At 38.2% G+C, this 12,951-nt stretch overlaps 1 protein-coding gene across 24 annotated transcripts in view; it reads left to right on the top strand.

The window, feature by feature from the left end:
- Cadps (calcium-dependent secretion activator 1) overlaps nt 1-12,951 on the top strand; it is a 1,142,346-nt gene that overhangs the window by 970,166 nt on the left and 159,229 nt on the right. The window lies entirely within an intron of this gene.

Genomic DNA, 12,951 nt, shown 5'->3' with positions numbered 1-12,951 from the left:
TTTGTCCGTTAGTTCATCTATACACTCCTTCAGTATCCAATTTACAATTCTATCTGGTCAATGTGATTTCCTAACATCTAGGTGTTTTTTATTTGGTCTCTTATTTCTTTCTGTGTTACCTTTATTTCTTTTAATTTGGGGGATCTTTCATGCTGTCTATCTTCCCAAATTTGTGAGCTCTCAGTTGTAAAAAACAGACCTGAAATGTCTGATCATAACTTCAGCCATTTCTATGTGATCTATTCTTTATCTACTTCATGCAAAGGATTACAAAGGCGGAGCATGCCGACAGGAGACCATTTGGTCCATATCTAGGTCGGATGCGAAAAAAAAAAAATAATAATAAAATAATAATTATAAAAAAAAAACTATAATGTATGCAACAAACAAAATACATAAATAAATGCATAGGTATAGTTGAATAACAAACAAACAGATAAACAGTAAATAATAATAAATTGACACATAACTAATAATAAATGAAAATCAAACAGACAAATGATACATACATACATACATACATATACCAAGGCTTTTTCCCCCTTCCAAGGGAGGTAGCCAAAAAGGGAAAGGCATAAAAACACTCCCACCCATTTCATCCCTAAATACACTCCACACCCCTCCCACCCTTCCTCTCATCTGAGCACCTCCTGGATGACGGGTCATCCCTGCACCCTGCCCACCGCCCTGGGTCAGAAGCAGTGTCGCAAGACACAGTACATCCACAGCGAGGATAACAAAGCAAAAACAAATAATATAAAATAAATTATAATCATTACAGCATCTTGCTTAGGTGTTTATCTAAATGAGTCTTAAAGCTTCGAACTGAACTACATTGCACTACCTGTGCAGGAAGTTAATTCCATTCATTAACTACACGGTTGGCAAAGTTGTTTCTACCTACTTCCAAATTGAATCTATTTCCGGATAGATTGAGACCATTGTTTCTTGTCTGATTCTCATTCAATGTGAAAATTTTGTCACTTTTGATGTTGTCAATTCCCTTTAGAATCTTAAAGACCTGTATCAAGTCACCTCTGAGTCTACGCTTTTTTAGGGAAAACAGATTCATATGTTTTAGTCGATTTTCGTATGATTTATTTTTTATATTTGGAATCAGTTTTGTGGCTCGCCATTGTACTTTTTCCAGTCTGTCAATGTCTTTAATGAGATTCGGTGACCATACAGAAACAGCATATTCCAAATGTGGACAAACTAACGATTTATATAGCTTGTTAATGAGCGATGGACTTTTGAAATCAAAAGATCGCGCAATCAGTCCTAGAATCTTATTTGCTTTCTCAGAGGCTGAAATACACTGCTTGGATGATTTGAGGTCGTTACTGATAATTACGCCGAGATCTTTTTCACTCTCCACTTTTGTTAACGAATTTCCAAATAACTTGTAATCGTACTTATTGTTGTTTTTACCTATGTGCATTACCTTGCATTTACTCGTGTTAAATTTCATTAGCCACTTTTCAGACCATTGCTGTAATTTATCTAAATCTTCTTGAATATCTAATTGGTTTAAGTGATCATTTGCCATTCCGCACAGTTTTGTATCATCAGCAAATTTGGAAACAGTAGAATTTAGTCCATGGTTTATATCATTTATATATATACTATGAATAGAAGTGGCCCAAGAACGGAACCCTGAGGAACTCCACTTGTAACATTTTCCCATCTAGAAGTTTTTCCATTTAAAACAACTCTTTGTTTTCGACCATTCAACCAATTACTAGTCCAACTTAATAGGCTACCACTTATTCTGTGTAAAGCTAATTTAGTAAGTAGTCTTTCATGTGGGACGATATCAAAAGCTTTTGCAAAGTCTAGATATATTAAATCTATATTGTTTCTTTTGTCATAATTCGATATAACTGTGTTGTAGAATTCGAGTAAGTTAGTCACGCAAGAACGTTTCCGTCTGAAACCATGCTGGCTATCATTTATCAAACGGTTACTTTCTAAATGATGTTCGATAGCATCTCTGATGATAGTTTCCATTATTTTTCCTACGATTGAAGTCAAACTTATAGGCCTATAGTTATTTGGTTTCTTTTTGTCACCTTTTTTGAATATGGGAGTAACGTTAGCTAGCTTCCATTCTCTTGGGACATCTCCGGATATGATGGATTTCTTGAAAATAATTTCTAATGGAACAACAATCTCATTTTTCATTTCCTTTAAGATTCTTGGATGCCAACCGTCAGGCCCTGGTGTTTTATTGACTTTGAGTTTATCTATACACCATTTAATTTTTTCTTTTGTTATATTTACCGTAGTGAGTAAGTTTACCCTAGACTTTTCACAGGTTTCAGTTTGGAGTTCACTTTGAGGTGTTTCGTCTACGAATACCGAGCTAAAATAATTGTTTAAGATATTACACATTCCTTCATTTGAATATTCAAGTTGACCGTCAGCAGATAATAGTGGACCAATGTGATTCCTAACAACCTTTTTATCTCTAATGTAACTATAGAATTCTTTGGGATTCTCTTTGGATTTATCAGCGATTTTCATTTCGTATTGTCGTTTTCTTTTTCTTATTGTCTTTTTTAAATCTCTCTGTATTGATACATAACTTTCATAGTCATTAGATGCACCCGAGCACTTATATTTCTAATAAGCCTGTCTCTTTTTAGCAATATTTTTTTTCAGTTTCTTTGTCGAGCCACTTTGGGCGAGCCTGATTTGGGGGACGTCTGTCCTTAAAAGGAATGTAAGTTTGAATCATCTTAGTGAGCATATTTTGAAATATTTCCCACATCTGATCTACAGGTCTTTCGTTTAATTTTGCCTCCCAATCTATAAGCTGAAGCTTCTGACGTAGTCCTATGAACTGAGCTTTACATGCAGTTTCACTATTTCATGATTGTCTTTTAATTTATCATTTACATATCTGTAAAAGAGTTTAGGTTGATCCTTGCATGTGTCTATAATATCTTTTTCATAGTTTTTTCTTTCCTGCATATATTCACATATTTGTTCCTAAGTGTTATGTTTGCCTTTTTTTTCATCTTTTCCAAACTTTGTCTCTTCTGTCTTTAGCCTCACTGCACCTTTTGTTATATCAACACTTTATATAAGTGTGTTTTTGCTTCTTTGGTACATATTAATTCTTTTCTTGTACTTTTCCTTAAATATGTTCCATTTATCTTCCATCTTTGTTTCCTCTTTGGAAAATTTATCCCAGTTTGTGTTTTGAACATTTTTTCTAAGTTTTACAAAATCTGTTTTGTTGTACATTAACCTTCCTTCTCTGCTTTTCATTCTTTCTCACATCATTTTGTTCTTTTATTTCAAACTCTATTAGTATGGGGTCACTCTTCCCAGTTGGTGTCTGATACTCCATTTTGTTCATGATATTAGATTCAGAAGTGAATATTAAGTCTAGTTTCGACGGTTCCTCATTGTTTCTATATCTAGTATTTTCTTTAACCTATTGTGTTAAGGTATATTCGAAGGTCAAATCCAGTAGCATGTTGCTCCAAATTTCTTCTCCCCCTTTTACTATCATTTCTTCCCAGATTATTTCCTTTCCATTAACCCCTTCCATACGGTGCCGCACACGTAGGCGTCATGAGGAGCAAGTGGATTCGCGACGCTGCCATATCGGCGTCTTGATTATATTTATTGTAGTCGCCCCTGTGTTTTTACATTCTCCCAAATGCGCCCTGAATCCCATTCTCTGTGGTTTTCAAAATTCGCGGGTGAAAGAGAGAACGATCGATATAAGCGGTGACTATATTTTATGATGCGATTATTATTACGACACGTCATACGGCTGGCATTGGCTGCTGCCCGCGAGATTTAAGTCCCGTACTGAAGTGGTTAAAGTCACCCATAATTACTATGTTACCACCCTCTTTCAGTAACTTATGTAGAGCATTTTTTGTGTCTTCCAGTAATTTGGAATTATCACTATCAGACCAGGTCTGTGGTTTTGGTGGCACACATACTACTACAAATTTTCTACTTTTCATATGATTATTTACAACTTTAGTCATAATTAATTCCACATTGTATTTACCTTCATTTATCTTTGTCACATTTAAACCATATTTGGTCAATATCATGACTCCTCCTCCCTGTTTATCCATTCTATTTTTTGCCCAATAGTTGTATAGACCTTGTCCCACCATACTTGTTGATAGAGGACCTTTCAGTTTTGTCTCCACAATTCCCATAATGTCAGGTTTCTCTATTTCCAGATAGTCGTTTAATTCATTAATTCCAGAAATCATACTGTCCATATTTGTTATTTGTGTATGCCATTTTTAGTATATTTTCTTCTCTTTTTTATTTAAGTTTCCATTTTTCTGATGTACAGATCCAATATTCTCAATTTTTTTTTTTCCATCTCTGTTCTTTTCTCATTTCTATCATTGGCTTCAATTCTGAGAACCTTGTCGTTCTGTTTTTCCTCATCACTCATTTCCTTTTTTACCATACATGTCTGAAATTCTCACTGTTTGCTAGCTTAATCACTTTCGATAGCGTCTCCCCAGCTATCATTTGAGTTCTTAGTTTGATTTTCAGAGGTCTAAGTTGTTTTTCTTTTGAGTATTTACCCATTTTGTGAATCTCATCAATTTCCTTGTCAAAATTTTGCCATTCGTCTTGAATTTCTTTCAGAATTTCCTTAGCTATCTCTTTTTCCTCCTTTTCTCTGTGGTATTTAACACATTGTGTTTTTCTTTGATACCAGCCCAGAGGAGCTTTGATGCAGCCCAGAGGGATTTTCTCCCTGTCTACTCTCTTTTCCACATCTATTGAACAAGGATGGGAGGGGAGGGGGAGTGGTTGTACGTGGATGATATTTTGATGCAGCATGAAGAGATTTCTCCCCATCTTCTCTATTTTCCACATGAGGGGATAGAGAGGGGTGTTGCCATTTAAGTGAAGTGGCCTTGCTGTGGATGTGCTGTATTTTGATGTATTGCTTCTGACCCAAACAGTGGGCAGGAGACAGGGATGACTCTTTATCCATGAGGAGCTGAGATGAAAGGGATACAAGGTGGATGGGAGTGGGAGCATGTCTTTGACTTAGCTACCTCCCTTAAAAGGGTGAAAAAGCCCTTGGTATATAGATAGATGTACTTCTGTGGCAATCTTTTTTAGGAAGTGGCCTTAGGGGAGGTCATGGATGGTTTCCACTGTTGTTTGTGTTTGGAAGAAGGGTGAGTACATTGTTATATCAGGGGAAGTTATTTGTTGGTAGCATTGAGGATGTTGTCTGGTGGGATGATTGATGGAGTTTGTTTAGGCATAGATGAGGTTGTGAGAAAGAGCAGAACACATAATTTTTAAGTTGCTTAGTCATGTTTTGAGAAAGAATTAGAGTAGATATCTTTAAAGAATTTGTGAATCTGGGGTGCCAGGAGTTAGAGCAAGAAGTAGATCAAAGAAAAGTTGAGTGCATGCAATGAATAAAACCATAAAAGCCTATGATCATGACGTTAAACAAGCAAAGATGTATCTGATTAAAAGAATGAGTTGGACAAGAGTGTTACAATAGAATGACCTGTTTCATGAGATGGGTGCACTAAGAATGAAGTGGTAGTACTAATAAATATGATAATTGTTGCTTTGAGCTTTGCTAAGCCCCACAGGTGTTGTCAACAGTCCTTGAATTCTTCCATACATCTCTTTGGGAAGAAATTTTGGACTGTTTTCTGTGTTGTATTGGTGTGGGACCATTTCTGTGTCACGAAATGAAAGTGATTGGAAGTAGTTGCCAGATGTCAAATCTCCACATGTGAAAAACTGTAAGAAATAGAGTTTAAAGTTAATAGAAAGAGATCTTGTGCTCAATTTAATGGAAGTGAGGAGGTTGGTGGGTTTTGAAAATGGATATCTTTCCTGCCCATCTTGCAAAACCACCACATATAGGTAACAGTCATTGTTCCTTGGCAATACCTCAAGGGAAGAAACATGGTGCACTTGTTTTTATGGTTGAAAGCAGGGATTAGTCAAATGTAAATCAGAGAAGTTGATATTTCTCTCTTCTAGGTATAGCTACCTGATTTTGCAGGATATGGCATCTTAGCTTAAAAGAAAAAATATATAAGTATAATTGAAGAGATAGTATATATATATATATATATATATATATATATATATATAAATCAATTTAATATCCTCATAACCAAACTTACCAAATTTAAATCATCCTAGTATTAACTTGTTATCCATGATTTTTCAAAATTTCCAAATACATATTCCTAGTCTTTTTAATTTTGAATAATTCTTCTCCTGAATTTGTCCTTGAAATTATTCAGGGGCATACTGTATATACTTATGTACAAGTCAATTTCATGTATAGTGTGACCCCTGATTTTATATATATATATATATATATATATATAAAAGTAAAATAACCACAGGAGAAAGGAAACTTGTAGACAGTAAGTACTTTCTTATATTACATCTTCAGACTTAATATTTCTTTAGTCTGAAAATGTAATATACGAAAGTACTAACTGTCTACAAGTTTCTCTTCTCCTGTGGTTATTTTGCATTTTTGTATCACAGTGATGTGATTGTTTGCATATATATATATATATATATATATGTATATATACATATACATATATATATACATATATATATATATGTAGTCTGAAAATGTAATATACGAAAGTACTTACTGTCTACAAGTTTCCTTTCTCCTGTGGTTATTTTGCATTTTTGTATCACAGTGATGTGATTGCTTGCATATATATATATATATATATATATATAACAGATTTTATATATATATATCCTGTATAATGTGACCCCAGCTTTTGAATATTACTAGTAGGCCTTCCATAGTCAAATATTGTTGTGCTGGTCATCATTCTGGACATATTTTATAGCAAATAAATGGTCTTTGTTCTTTTTTGTACATAAAAATTCTATAATGGTCAGAAATTTGCATGCATCTTCATTCACATGTATTTACCTAGTTGTAGTATACAAGAAAAGAGCAATGCTCATTGGGCCCTGTCTCCTATACTCTAACTTTCTAACATACCTAGACTTAAAATCATGTATGGTTCCAACTTAATCTATATCTTTGATTTCCAATTATCATATTTAGATTTGAATTCATGTATTGTTTGAGCTTGGGCTATATCACCCTCTAAGCTATCACACATATTTATACATCTATATGAAAAACTATTTCTTCACATCCTTTCAACACGTAGTCTTTCTTGATTTACTTTCATGACCTCTTAAAGCCCTTCCATCTTTAATCAGAAGCAACATAGTCTACTACCAAATTTAAATACATACATATACCAAAGGCTTTTTCCCCACTTACACGGGAGGTAACCAAAAGACAAAGGCATAGAAACCACTCCCACCTATTCCATCCCCTACATACTCCACACCCCTCTATCCTCTTCTCTCCCTCTTATCATGGCACCTCCTGGATGATGGGTCATCCCTGCATCTTGTCCACTGCCCTGGGTTGCAAGGCACAGCACATCCACAGCAAGGCCTCTTCATTAATTCAGCAACACCACCCCCTCTCTCTCTCTCTCTCTGTCCCCTCATGCAGAACAGGAGAAGACAGGGAGAAATCCCTTTGGGCTGCATCAATTTATTCCTCATACATACCCTCACCCCCCATCCCCCACCCACTCCCCCTCATGCATCACAGCATCATCCATACACAACCATTCTCTATTCACCCCTATCTTCTGTCCTCTCCCATCCTTCCTCAACAGACATTCCCCTCTTACCCAAAGCCCCCTCATGTTCAGTCTTTCCATACCTCTTTTACTAATCTTTCTTCACTCATTCTTTCCATGTGTCCAAACCATCTTAAACCAAACTCTTTCATGAACCCTATCTCCCAACTCCCTTTTCACCCCCGTTCTCCTCCTTATCTCCTCATTTCTCACTCTATCTATCCTAGTAACCCTTATCATACTTCTCAGACATTTCATCTCAAACACATTCAAACTCCTTCTCTCTTCCTCTCTTATGTTCCATGTTTCTGCCCCGTACAGTGCTGTCAGCACAATCACTCCTTCATACAATCTCATAGCATCCATTCCCAAATGTCTATTTCTCATTACACTTTTTAATCCCCCAAGGTATTTACTCGCTTATCTCAATCTACATTCTACATCCACCCTTTCCTGCCATATTTGGACCCAAATACCTAAAACTATCCACTTCCTCCAGTCTCTCTCCCTTAATACTCACTTCTAGCCTGCTGCCACTCTCTCCCCTAGTACATCTCATCACCTTACTTTTACATACATACATATACCAAGGCTTTTTCCCCCTTACAAGGGAGGTAGCCAAAAAGGAAAAGGCATAAAATCATTCCCACCCATTCCATCCCTGAATACACTCCACACCCCTCCACCCTCCCTCTTATCTTAGCACCTCCTGGATGACGGGTCATCCCTGCACCTTGTCCACTGCCCTGGGTCAGAAGCAGTGTCACAAGACACAGCACATCCACAGCAAGGCTGCTTCATTAAATCAGCGACCCCCCCTCTCCGTCCCCCCCATTGCATAAAAGGAGAAGACGGGGAGAAATCCCTTCGGGCTGCGTCAAATTTTGCTCACACATACTATCTCACCCCCCATCCCCCTGCCCATTCCACCTCATCCATCATAACATCATCCATATACAACCATTCTCCATTCACCCCTGTCTTCTGTCCTCTCCCGTCCTTCCTCAACAGACATTCCCCTCTTCCCCAAAGCCCCCCTCACCCCATCCATCCATCTCATCCTAGGAAGACCCCTCATGTTCACTCCCTCCACATCTGCCTTCCACACCTCTTTTACTAGTCTTTCTTCACTCATTCTTTCCATGTGTCCAAACCATCCTAATATTCTTTCATCAACCCTATCTCCCAACTCCCTTTCCACCTCTGTTCTCCTCCTCACCTCCTCATTTCTCACTCTATCTAGCCTAGTAACCCCCATCATACTTCTCAGACACCTCATCTCAAACACATTCAAACTCCTTCTCTCTTCCTCTCTCATGTTCCATGTTTCTGCCCCATACAGTGCTGTTGGCACAATCACTCCTTCATACAGTCTCCTCTTAGCATCCATTCCCAAATGTCTATTCCTCATTACACTCTTTAATCCACCAAGGCATTTACTCGCTTCTCTCAATCTACATTCTACCTCCACCTTCACTCCACCTTTTCCTGCCACATTTGCACCCAAGTATCTAAAACTATCCACTTCCTCCAGTCGCTTTCCCCTAATACTCACTTCCAGTCTACTGCCACTTTCACCCCTTGTACATCTCATCACCTTACTTTTATCCACATTTATCTTTAGCTTTCTTCTATCACATACTCTCCCAAACTCTGCCACCAACTTCCTCAATCCCTCCTCCGATCCTGCTACAAGCGCAGTGTTGTCTGCAAACAACAACTAGCTCACCTCCCACTTTTCTCCATTTTCTTTAATCATCTCCAATCCCTGACCCACTACCCTTGCATTCACCTCTCGTACCACCCCATCCATGTATAAGTTGAACAGCCAGGGCGACATAACGCATCCTTGACGAAGTCCCACCTTTACCTCAAACCACTCACTCTCTACATTTCTAATCCTGACACAAGCTCTACTATCATAAAAACTCTTGACAGCTCCTAGAAGCTTTCCTCCTATCCCGTATATCTGCATAACCTCCCACAGTGCCTTTCTGTCTACCCTATCGTAAGCCTTTTCCAGATCCATAAAAGCCCAAAAAACATCCTTCCCCTTTCCTATAGCTTTCTCACATATCTGTCTTACCACAAAGATCTGATCTACACAACATCTACCTGTCCTAAATCCACACTGTTCCTCACCAATTACTCCCTCTGTTCCTCTCCTAATCCTTTCAATCAAGATCCTCCCATAAGCCTTCCCAACTACACTTAACAAGCTAATCCCTCTGAAACTACTACACTCACACTTGTCCCCTTTTCCCTTGTAAAGAGGAACTATACAGGCACTCCTCCAGTCCTCTGGCACTCTACCCTCTCTCCAGCAAACATTAAATAACCTCACCAGCCAGTCCACCATCACTGTACCTCCCTTTTTCAGACATTCTGCATGGCATCCATCCAGACCAGGTGCCTTACCTGCTTTCATCATCTTAATAACTGCCTTCACTTCATCCTTCCTTATTTCTCCTCCATTTTTCTCACTCATCACTCTCATTTTCTTCGCATTTCCCACTGCAGCTATCTTTCCCTCCCTGTCCTCCTTCACATTTAGTAACTCCCTAAAATATTCTGCCCATCTTCCCCTTACTGCCTTCTCTTCCATTATCATCTCTCCATCTGCACCTTTTACCTTTTCTTCTCTACTTGATTCGCCTCCTCTTCCTCTCTTAATTTCTTTCCAAAACATCTTTTTATTACTTTCAAAATTTTCTATCATACTCTTACCCCATTTCACATCTGCTCTCCTCTTTGCTTCCTTTACATTTTGCTTTACTTCTCTTTTCTTTTCTTTGTACCTCTCATATGACTCCCTCGTCCTATTTTATAACCAATTTGTGAAAGCTCGCTTCTTCTCTTCTACAACCTTCTTTGTTTCCTCATCCCACCATTCACTACCCTTCCTTTTATTTCCTCCTGTCCTTCTTGTTCCACGCACCATCCTTGCACACTTTATGACTCCCTCCTTGAACCATCCCCATTCCTCATCCACACCTAGCTCTACTCTATCCTTCACTCCCTCCCACTCCTTCAGCTTCTTTCCGTACTCCTCCTTTTCCTTTTCATTCAAAGAGTTCACTCTAAGAACCTCCCTACCTTTTGTCCCATTCCTCTTTCTCCATCTATCCTCCCCTCTCAACTTACCTTCCACAAAAAAAAAAAAAAAAAAAAAAAAAAAATATCTGATATTCCCCCACCATCTCCTCTTAGCACATGTACATCCTTAACTCTTCCTATCATAATCGTATTTACCACTACATAATCCATTAGTGCTCTATCTACCACCCTTCCCTCCACCACCCTCTCCCATGTGTACTTATGCTTGACTCTCTTCCGAAACACTGTATTTGCTATCATCAACTCTCTTTCTAGACACATTTCCACCATCTTTACCCACCTTAGTTTTACCCACATTTATCTTCAGTTCCTTCTTTCACACACCTTCCCAAACTGTGTCACTAACTTCCTCAATCCCTCCTCTGATCCTGCTACAAGTGCAGTGTCATCAGCAAACAACAACTGGCTTATCTCCCACTTTTCTCCATTTTCTTTAACCATCTCCAATTCCCGACCCACCATCCTTGTATTCACCTCTCGCACCACCCCATCCATGTATAAATTGAACAGCCAGGGCGACATAACACATGCCTGGCGAAGTCCCACCTTTACCTCAAACCACTCACTCTCTTCATTTCTAATCCTAAGACAAGCTCTACTACTCTTATAAAAACTCTTGACAGCTCTTAACAGCTTTCCTCCTATCTCATATATCTGTTGCCTCCCACAGTGCCTTCCTGTCTACCCTGTCATAAGCCTTTTCCAGATCCATAAAAGCCCAAAAAACATCCTTACCTTTTCCTATAACTTTCTCACATATCTGCCTTACCACAAAAATCTGATCTACACATCCCCTACCTGTCCTAAACCCACACTGTTCCTCATCAAATACTTCTGTTCCTCTCCAAATCCTCTCAATCAAGATCCGCCCATAAGCCTTCCCAACTACACTTAACAAGCTGATCCCTCTGAAACTACTACACTCACACTTGTCCCCTTTTCCCTTGTAAAATGGAACTATACAGGCACTCCTCCAGTCCTCCAGCACTCTGCTCTCTCTTAAACAAACATTAAATAACCTCACCAGCCAGTCCACCATAACTGTGCCTCCTTTTTTCAGACATTCTGCATGGCATTCATCCAACCCAGGTCCCTTACCTGCTCTCATCGTCTTAACAACTACTTTCACTTCATCTTTCCTTATTTCTCGTCCGTTTTCCTCACTCATCACAATTATTTTCTTAATGCTTCCCACTGCAACTACCTTTCCCTCTCTATCTTCCTTCACATTTAGCAACTCCTTAGAATATTTTGCCCACCTTCCTTTCACTGCCTTCTCTTCTATTATCATTTCGCCATCTGCACCTTTTACCTTTTCTTCTCTACTTGATTCGCCTCCTCTTCCTCTCTTAATTTCTTTCCAAAACATCTTTTTATTTCAAATTTTTCTATCATACTCCTACCCCATTTCACAATTGCTCTCCTCTTTGCCTCCTTTGTCTTATTCTTTACTTCTCTTCTCTTTACTTTGTATCTCTCATATGATTCCCTCATCCTAATTTGTAACCAATCTATGAAAGCCTGCTTCTTCTCTTCTACAACCTTCTTCACTTCCTCATCCCACCACTCACTACCCTTCCTTCCTTCTACCAAATGTACCGCTTGAATATAGTACATCCAGAGGACCTTGTGCTTGGCACTTAGCCAGGGTCTCATCATGGCTCTGCCTGTCCAAATTGAGGTGCATTATGTAAACCTTCAAATACAGTACTTTGAGAACAAAGGTCCATGTAGATTAAAGAAAAGAAAAAAATATTATCATCAATTATTCATTTATATAATGCTTTTGTAGATTATAAATGGTATATAGAGTGAATGAAGTCCTGATATTTATGTGACAAGAGAAAGAATGTAGGCTATGGAAGGCAGATTAAAGGAGCTAAGGTTAGGCAAAGGTACAGTGAAACAGTAGGTCTACCAGATAAGTTATTGTCACCAAAAATACTTGAATTTGGACATGTTCAAAAACAGTGTGTTTCGTGTGACTCCCCCTCTTTTTTTTTTAGGAATTAGAAGTTATAATACAATTGTAAAAAATAGTTTTTTAGTTGAAAGTTTATTTTGAAAATTTCATGGTAATTTAGTATTTTAATCTAACAAATTGTTTTCTGTTTGGACAATATGACATTAGCTTTAGCAGAAGTTA

The sequence above is a fragment of the Oratosquilla oratoria genome, chromosome 30, assembly GCF_046742065.1.
Source record: "Oratosquilla oratoria isolate Oo_2021 chromosome 30, ASM4674206v1, whole genome shotgun sequence".
In the NCBI taxonomy this organism is placed as follows: domain Eukaryota; kingdom Metazoa; phylum Arthropoda; class Malacostraca; order Stomatopoda; family Squillidae; genus Oratosquilla; species Oratosquilla oratoria.
Note: the sequence above shows the minus strand (reverse complement) of the source record. Positions and strands in the feature narration are given on the sequence as shown.